Source organism: Cebus imitator, unplaced genomic scaffold (genome assembly GCF_001604975.1).
Source record: "Cebus imitator isolate Cc_AM_T3 unplaced genomic scaffold, Cebus_imitator-1.0 Scaffold9, whole genome shotgun sequence".
Classification (NCBI taxonomy): Eukaryota; Metazoa; Chordata; class Mammalia; order Primates; family Cebidae; genus Cebus; species Cebus imitator.
In genome coordinates this window covers 12,947,470-12,955,176 of record NW_016107324.1, presented here as the reverse complement: position 1 = coordinate 12,955,176, position 7,707 = coordinate 12,947,470, and the positions used below count along the sequence as shown (strand labels likewise).

Genomic DNA, 7,707 nt, shown 5'->3' with positions numbered 1-7,707 from the left:
GGCCTCCCAAAGTGCTGGGATTACAGGCTTGAGCCACCGCGCCCAGCCATGATAGCATTTTATCAACAGTAGAACTTCTTTCAAAATTGAAGTCTATCCTTTCCAACTTTGCTGCTGCTTTATCAACTCTGTTTATGGAATATTCTAAATCCTTCGTTCTCATTTAAACAATGCTCACAGCATCTTCACCAGAAGTAGATTCCATCTCAAGAAACCACCTTCTCTGATCATCCAGAAGCAGCAGCTCCTTATCCATTAAGTTTTATCATGGGTTTGCAGCAATTCAGTCATAACTTCAGGCTCCACTTCTAATTCCAGTTCTCTTGTTATTCCTACCACAGATTCAGTTACTTCCTCCACTGAAGTCTTGAAACCCCTAAAGTCATCTGTCAGGGTTGGTATCAACTTACAAACTCTTGTTCATGTTGATACTTAGACCTCCTCCCACAAATCATGAATGTTCCTAATGGCATCCAGAATGGTGAATCCTTTCGAGAAGGTTTTCAATTGACTTTGCCCACATTCATCAGAGGAATCATAATTTATGGCAGCTATAGTTTTACAAAATGTGTTTATTAAATAATAAGAGTTGAAAGTTGCAATTATTCTTTGATCCATGGGTTACAGAATGGATGTTGTATTAGCAGGCATGAAAAGAACATTTATCTCTTTGTATATCTCCATTAGAGCTCTTGGGTGACCAAATGTATTGTCAATGAGCAGTAATACTTTGAAAAGAATCTGTTTTTTCTCCACAGTAGTTCTTAACAGTGGACTTAAAATACTCAGTAAACCATGCTGTAAAAAGGCGTGCTGTCATCTGAGCTTTCAAGTTCCATTTATACAACACAGGCAGAGTAGCTTAATTCTTAAGGATTCTGGGATTTTCTGAATGGTAAACAAAAATTGCCTTCAACTTAAAGTTACTAGCTGCATTACACCCTAGCAAGACAGTCAGCCTGTCCTTTGAAGCCAGACATTGACTTCTCTCTAGCTATGAAAGTTCTAGATAGCATTTTCTTCCAACAGAGGGCTGTTTCATTTACATGGAAAATGTGTTGTTTAGTGCAGCCACCTTCATCAATTATCTTAGCTAGATCTTCTGAATAACTTGCTGCAGCTTCTCCATCAATCAGTACTTTCTGCTTCACACTATACTTTTATGTTGTGGAGACAGCTATTTTCCTTAAACCTCATGAACCAACCTCTGCTACATTCCACCTCTTCTTCTGCAGCTTCCTTACTTCTCTCCCTTCAGAGAACTGAAGAGAGTGAGGGCCTTGCTCTTCAATTAGGCTTTGGTTTAAGGGAATATTGTGGCGGGTTCAATCTTCTATACAGAGCACTAAAACTTTTTCCACATCAGCAGGAGGACTGTTTCACTTTCTAATCATTCATCTCTTCACTGGAGTGGCAATTTTAATTTCCTTCAAGAACTTTTCCTTTGCATTCACAACCTGGCTAACTGCTTGGCACAAGAGGCATAACTCTTGGCCTATGTCAGCTTTCAACAGCTTTCCTCAATAAGCTTCATCATATCTAGCTTTTGATTTAAAGTGAGAAATGTTGGCCCTTCCTTTTCACTAGAACGCTTAGAGGCCATTGTAGGGTTATTAACTGGTCAATTTTAATATGGTCCCATCGAGGCCTAAGGAGACGGAGAGAGATGGGCAAGTAGCTGGTCAGTGGAGCAGTCAGTACAAACGCATCATTTATTGATTATGTTTATGGGCATGATTCATGGCACCCCAAAACAATTACAAGAGTAACATCAAAGGTCACTGATCACAGATCATCATAACAGATATAATAATAAAAAAGTTTGAAATATTGTGAGAATTACCAAAATGTGACACAAAGGCACAAAGTGAGCACACAATGTTGAAAAAATGGCACTGAAAGGCTTGCTTGAGACAAGAGTTGCTACAGACTTTCAATTTGTAAAGAACTGAGTATCTACAAAGCATGATAATGAAGCTCAATAAAATAAGTATGCCTGTATTTCATTGGTTCACCTGCATCACTAATTTATACAAATACTATCCAGACGGACTCTCTATGCAGTACTGAGATCAAAAATCTTTTCATTTACAGGATAATGTTTGGTACTAAATGTAAGAATTCAGTTTCCAGCACTAACATATCTACACTAAGTACTGTTCCTTCCCTAGACTCTCAAAGTTAGTGGGGCTGAATCAGTCATTGTGACTTAAAACTCAATTTGACATCTAATTCTATAGAATCTGCCATTAAAAAAATCAAAATTTCCCTAACTGCCCAAAATAGAAATTATGAGATGGTGAAAAAACAATAGGAATTAGGTCTTGCTAAGATCTGGTGACAAAGTACCTCAGTCAGGACTCGAAAGACCTAGGTTTTCATCAGTTTTCCCACCCAGAGTATGTTTTTACTACACAAAACTGTGTTCTGGCCTAAAACGATACAGATTCAAATTTCTAAGGAAAATCATCTCCAATTAAAATCACATATGGCTGGGCATGGTGGCTCACACCTGTAATCCCAGCACTTCAGGAGTCCAAGGCAGGTGGATCACCTGAGGTCAGGAGTTCAAGACCAGCCTGGTCAACATGGCAAAACCCTGTCTCTACTAAAAGTACAAAAATTAGCTACACATGGTGGTGAGCACCTGTAATCCCAGCTACTCAGGAGGCTGAGGCAGGAGAATCGCTTGAACCCAGGAGGTAGAGGTTGCAGTGAGCCAACATCGTATCTCTGTATTACAGCCTGGGTGACAGAGTGAGAGAGAAAGAGAAAAAAGAAAAAAAAAAAAAAAAAAAAAAAAAAAAAAAAAATTCCCCTATAGATATGGGATTATGGATATATTTTTTCTGGATTTCCATAATGATTATTGTATAAGCATAACAATATTAAACATTTAAAAAATCCTCCCATTTGGGCAGGAGGCAACTTCAGGAAATAACAGAAATATTCTATATCCTGATTCAGAAGTAGACACACAAATACGTACATTTGTTAAAATTTATCCAGAAAATGCCTTAAATGGGTACATTTTACTGTATGCAAATTATCTCAATAATCTTAATATCTCTTAACATTCTCAACTCCTATTACCTCTACCTCCCCTCTACCTCAGTGTCTCCTCATTCATTCATTCATTCATGCATGCATGCATTCAATAAAAATTCTGAAGCAATGTGCTAGATACTGGAGATACAGCTGTGAACAACAGTTCATGCCTTCAAGAACTTTACTGTCTAGAAGGAAAGACACATAGTAAACAGATAATGTGGAATACAGTCTGAGACATACTACATACAACAGGAGTATGGAAAAGGTGCTATAGCAACACATAGGTGCCTTTAACCTGGCTCTACTATCACAAAAACTTGATGTGCCCCCATGTACACAAATTCTAAAATTCCCCTTTCCAACCACAAAACTCAGTCCTTCCACTTATGTAAACCTCATACCTCTCAATCCTACCAATTCCCTCTAGATTTCCTGTTTTGGATTTTATTACCTCCCTGTTCAGCCTGGGCTCCAAGGTTAGCCACTAAGCTAACATGCCTGCTCATTCCCTCTTTCTTCCATCCACAACCTCCATCTCCCAATCAGTACTAATCTTGCTACAATAAATCACTCAGTTACTCATTCATTTAAAAATATGTAAGTGTGTTCTGTATCAATCACATATCAAGATACATCAATGCAGACAGATGTGGTGGCTCATGCCTGTAATCTCAGCACTTTTGGAGGTGGAGTTGGGCAGATCACAAGGTCAAGAGATCAAGACCATCCTGGCTAACATGGTGAAACCCCATCTCTACTAAAAATACAAAAAATTACCTGAGCATGGTGGCACACATCTCTAGTCCCAACTACTCGGGAGTGAGACAGGAGGATCACTTGAACCCAGGAGGCAGAGTTTGCAGTGAGCCAAGACCACGCTACTGCACTCTAGCCTGATGATACAGCAAGACTCCATCTCAAAAAAAAAAAAAAAAAGAAAGGAACAGAGTCACCAAGGCATACACATACCGGACCAATTTAGGAAAAAAAAAAAAAAAAAAAAAAACCGATACAAAAATGAACAAGTCACACAGGAGCCTTCCCTTCATGTAACTTACCTCTCCCTCTGGAGGGAAAAACACATTTCAGTAAATAAAAACAACACAGTAATTAAAGATTGTAATAAATGCAATGAGAGAAATAAGCAGGTCGCTTTGACAGAGTAAGGGGAACCCATCTCTTAGAGAGGGTATGTATTAAGAAAAGGCAGAGGAAAAACACTCTAGGAAAACCAAACAGCAAGCAATAGCATAGATCCTAAAGCAAACTACAGCTTGGGCTTGTACTAACAGGCCAGGATGAGTGAGGACACTGTAATAGGAAATTAGATGGAGATGTAGGGGCTGGACCAGGCAAAGTCTTAAAGGCTTGTATTAAGTTTAGACTTCATTCGAAGTATAACAGAAAGCCACTGAGGATTTAGTTAAGAGACTGATGTGATCTGATTTAATCTTTTAAAAGATTACTCTGGTTGTTCTGTGCAGAATGGACAGGAAGAAGACAACAGTGGAAGCAAAGAGACCAGTTAAGAAGTCACTGCAGTAGCCAAGAAAACAGACAGCAACTTGGACTGCAGAGGCAAAGACAGAATTATCTGTGTTCAAGAGCTATTATGGAGGTGTCATCTACTGAGACAGGGATAACAAAACTCTTGATCTGCTTTTCTCCTTTCCTCTCCTAAAATCTGGTCTTTACTCTCAGTATATGACATAACTAAGGCCAGGCACAGTGGCTGACACCCGTAATCCCAGCACTTAGGGAGGCCGAGGTAGGTGGATCACCTGAGGTCAGGAGTTTGAGATAAGTCTGGCCAATATGGTGAAACCTTGCCTCTACTAAAAATACAAAAAATTGGCTGAACGCGGTGGCTCATGCCCATAATCCCAGCATTTTGGGAGACAGCAGTGGGCAGATAGCCTGAGGTCAGGAGTTTGAGACCAGCCTGGCCATGGTAGGCTGGTCTGTAATAAATAAAGACATGGTAAAATCCCTGTCTTTATTTAAAATATAAAAATTAGTGGGGTGTGGTGGTAGGCATCTGTAATCCCAGCTACTTGGAAGGCTGACGCAAGAGAATCACTTGAACCTGGGAGGTGGAGGTTGCAGTAAGCCAAGATCGCGCCACTGCACTCCAGCCTGCAAGACGGAGAGAGACCTTGTCTTTAAAAAAAAAAAAAAAAAAAGCTGGGCATAGTGGTGCATGCCTGTTGTAAACAGGCAATAGATAGGAGCTGAGTATCATACCAAGAGGCATCTTCTGAAATTGACTTAAGAAAATCTAGTTGAGGAAGACAGAAGGCAGAAAGAAGTTCTGGCAAATTACCCAACAACACTCTTGATTCCCAATTTTTCTCAGTCCTCAACATCATGGATCCAATAAACCACCACCTTCTCAAAACATTACCCCTGCCATTGCACTGTTCTCACCTCCTACCAGCTTGCCTGTTCTGTTTCCACATTCTAGTTCTTCCATTTTCTACCCGTTTCAATCATTCCTGTTCTCTCATCGTCTCTCTCTCACACTCTCTTTTCCTCTGTGTGTGTGTGTGTGTCTTCATATGCACACATTTTCCTCCTCAAAGATTTTATCTAGGCTGGGCATAGTGGCTCACACCTGTAATCCCACCACTTTGGGAGGCCAAGGCAGATGGATCACTTGAGGTCAGGGATTTGAGACCAGTCTGTCCACATGGCAAAATCCTGTCTCTACTAAAAATACAAAAGTTAGCTGGGCATGTTGGCACACATCTGTAACTCCAGCTACCTGGGAAGCTGAGGCATGAGAATTGCTTCAACCCAGGAGGTGGAGATTGCAGTGAGCTAAGATAGTGCCACTGTACTCCAGCCTGGGTGATGGAGTGAGACTCTGTCTTAAAATAAATAAATAAAATAAAACCCTGTCTCTAAAAATAATGCAAAAAATTAGCAGGGCATGGAGGCACATACCTATATTCTCAGCTACTCAGGAGGGTGAGGTGGGAGGATCACCTGAGCCCAAGAGGCTGAGGCTACAGTGAGTTATGTTTGTGCCACTGCACTCTAGCCTGGGTGATAAAGTGAGACCCTGTCTCAAAAAAAAGATGTTATCCATTCCCACAAACTCAACTGTCAATAATTTACTGATAACTTCCAAATACCTAGCTAAGTGTTACTCAAAGTGTGGCCCTGGACCACTATTTTAGAATCAGCAGGGCATGCTTGTGAAAATGCAGATTCTTAGACCTCACCTTAGACCTATCAGTTCCTCTGGTGATTCTTAAGCAATAGCTTTTATCAATATCTGCTAATTCATACCTATTATTTTACGTGAATTGCACGTGAGATAATGTTAGGAATATTACAGCCTTCATGCTTACTAATAGCAATATGAATGAAAAAGGACCTGCAGACTAAGAAGGAAGTTTAAAGGAAATCAAAAACTATAACCAGGAATTAGACTGTAATAGAAACTGTACGATTTCTTAAACCTCTATAAATGTCCCATACTATTTACCTTTGTCTAAAGATAAGCAATAAAGGGTAGGGGGGACAACTGAGCTCCTGTTGCTTAACACCAAAGTAGTAAACTGGGAAGCCAGTGTCTCACCATGGCTGAAATAAAATTAAAGTCAGTAGTAGCTTGAGAAACAGAGAGAGAAAGGTATAATGAGCTGTAGGGTCTTCAGTAGATAGAGAGAGTCAAGCCAAAAAAGTGGTTATGAAGCTTAACAGTTAAAGGTCTTGTCTACTGACAGTACTCTACCTTGAATTAAAATTCTTTGGGCACTTATATTACCTGTGTCACCAAACTGTGAGTTCCTTGAGGCTATATTTCACAATCTAACTACTACTTTGCAAAACCTAAAGCCTTTCCCAACAAAATCTAATAATATTTCCTGAGGTAAAGGTTGCCAAATAAATTCTATCTCAATTCCTGTATCATTGTCTCCATTCCAAATGAGTGGTGTCCAGAATGGTGGTGTTTTACTCTACTCTCTGGAAAAAATTAATGTATCAAAGCTTTAAATAAATATTAGTCTTCAGATACAAAACTAATAATTTTTCTGACCACAGCACAGAGTTTCCCCACTCCTTCTAACAAGCAAAACCCACAAACTACCATTAAGATGTTTCAGCTGCTTCTGAACTTGTCCCACCTCCTCATTCCTTATCATCTCAAAGAGACGCTTCCTCCTTTACTGCCAGTAGTGAAGTGAATTTGAACTGCTATTTGGGGTGGAAGAAAACTACAAGCACTAACACAGTCAGTGGCCAAATCCTTTTTCCAACTCCCTCCCTACCTTATTCCTACCTCCTAGCCAGTCTCTTCAATCCCTGGAGTTGACTCATTCTGTAGCTCCCTCTGTCCTTAATAAAACAATGCTCAATTGTCTGCAGGGTTAAAACACTTCAATAATGCTTTCATTAGGCCAGCTGCAATGGCTCACACCTGTAATCCCAATATTTTGGGAGGCCAAGGCAGGTGGATCACCTGAGGTCAGGAGTTAGAGATCAGCCTGGCCAACATGGTGACACTATGTCTCTACTAAAAATACAAAAAAAATTTAACCGGGTGTCAGGGTAGGCGCCTGTAATCCCAGCTACTCTGGAGGCTGAGGCAGGAGAATCGCCCGAATTGAAGTGAGCCGAAATTGCGCCACTGCCCTCCAGCCTGGG

The 7,707-nt window shown here is 40.3% G+C and overlaps 1 protein-coding gene across 1 annotated transcript in view; it reads right to left on the bottom strand.

Moving 5' to 3' along the window:
• UBR1 (ubiquitin protein ligase E3 component n-recognin 1) overlaps positions 1–7,707 on the bottom strand; it is an 85,955-nt gene that overhangs the window by 77,006 nt on the left and 1,242 nt on the right. The gene's annotated exons all lie outside the window — the stretch shown is intronic.